Here is a 1,664-nt window from a genome sequence, read left to right on the forward strand (position 1 = left end):
AGAACGGTTGCTAGTAGGCAACAGAGAATGCCCAATGAAGTCTAGCCATCCTCTGGCGACTGGGTTGAGATCCTCTCTCTTGAGTTGATTTGGGACACCCTTTGTGTTGGTGGTCCACCTGGCTCCAGGGATACATATCTCCTCTAGAATCTTATCCAGGCCCTTGTCTGTTCTCATCATTCTCCTGTTGAAGGAGTCTGGATCATCTTTCAGCTGAGGTAGCTTTAAGATCTCTCTGATCTTATTAGGTATGGTATGAACAATCTTTCCTCTGACCATGGTCCGATATTCATAGAAAGCAGTTCCAGATAGTTTTTGCTTGTCAGTCTGCCACATATTAGCATAGAACTCCTGGACCATATTCCTTCCCACTTTCGTTTCAGGATTAGCTAGGACTTCCCAGTTCCTGATTCGAATTTGCTCCTGGATCTCCGGATATTCATCTTCTTTCAGATCGAATCTAACTTCTGGGATCACTGATCTCAGACCCATTATTTTGTTATAATGGTCCGAATGTTCTTTAGATAAGAACTTCCCTTGATTCCAAAGTGGTTTTGGAACGCTCTCTTTCTTGCCTCTTGGAGTGGGTTGTTTTCCTTTGGGAGCCATGATCTTAGTGATCGCGGATAAACACACCAAACTTAGAGGTTTGCTTGTCCTCAAGCAAAAGAAAAGAAAGGAGAGGGATAGAAGGAGAGCTAGGTGCAATTGTTGATGGGAGGGGAGGGAGGCCAAACTCAAATTTATAGGGAGGGAGGGTAGGTTTTCGAAAAAGAGATAAAGATATGATAAAAAGATTTATTTGGAAAAGATAAGATAGAAGATATGATAAGAGAAGATATAGTTTAAAATTGAGAGGATATGAAAGATTTTTGAAAAAGATAGATTTAGTTTTTAAAAAAGATAAGGTGGAGGTTTTGAAAAAAGATATTGATGAGTTGAAAAGATAGATTTGTAAAAAAAAAGTTTTGAAAAGAGTTGGATTGAATTTGCAAAGAGGCCTGGTGCTTATGGATTAAAATACATTTGATATTTTTAAGGTAGGGTTTTTAGAAATTAGGGATTTTAAAAATCAGGGTTCTTAACATGTTTATGTAAGAAATCATGTATTGAAGTATGAAAATCAAGATTTAGAATGAAAAAATTTGAATAAAAATGAGTTTTGTCTCCTCCATGCCATCCTGGCGTTTGAACGCCCAAACACTGCCTGTTTTGGGCGTTCAACGCCCAAATACAGCTCTCCTGGGCGTTCAATGCCCAGCTGCTGCCATTACTGGCGTTCAACGCCCAGTGGGTGCCCATTTCTGGCGTTGAATGCCCAGATTGCTACCATTACTGGCGTTCAACGCCCAGTGGATGCCCATTTTGGGCGTTGAACGCCCAAAATACACTTTTACTTCTGTAACTCTGTGGACATATACAAATGATTCCTCACCTTAGTGTCAGCGAACTTTATATAAACAAATAAAAATAAAAATAGGGCAAAATGCTTAGAGGATTGTTGCCCCATGGCTGGGTTGCCTCCCAGCAAGCGCTTCTTTATTGTCTTTAGCTGGACTTTGCTGAGCTTTTAATCTAGCTTTAGCCTTGAGCACTCTTGCTCAATGTTGCCCTCAAGATAGTGCTTGATTCTCTGTCCATTGACAATGAACTTCTTATCAGAA

Source organism: Arachis ipaensis, chromosome B08 (genome assembly GCF_000816755.2).
Source record: "Arachis ipaensis cultivar K30076 chromosome B08, Araip1.1, whole genome shotgun sequence".
NCBI classification, from domain to species: domain Eukaryota; kingdom Viridiplantae; phylum Streptophyta; class Magnoliopsida; order Fabales; family Fabaceae; genus Arachis; species Arachis ipaensis.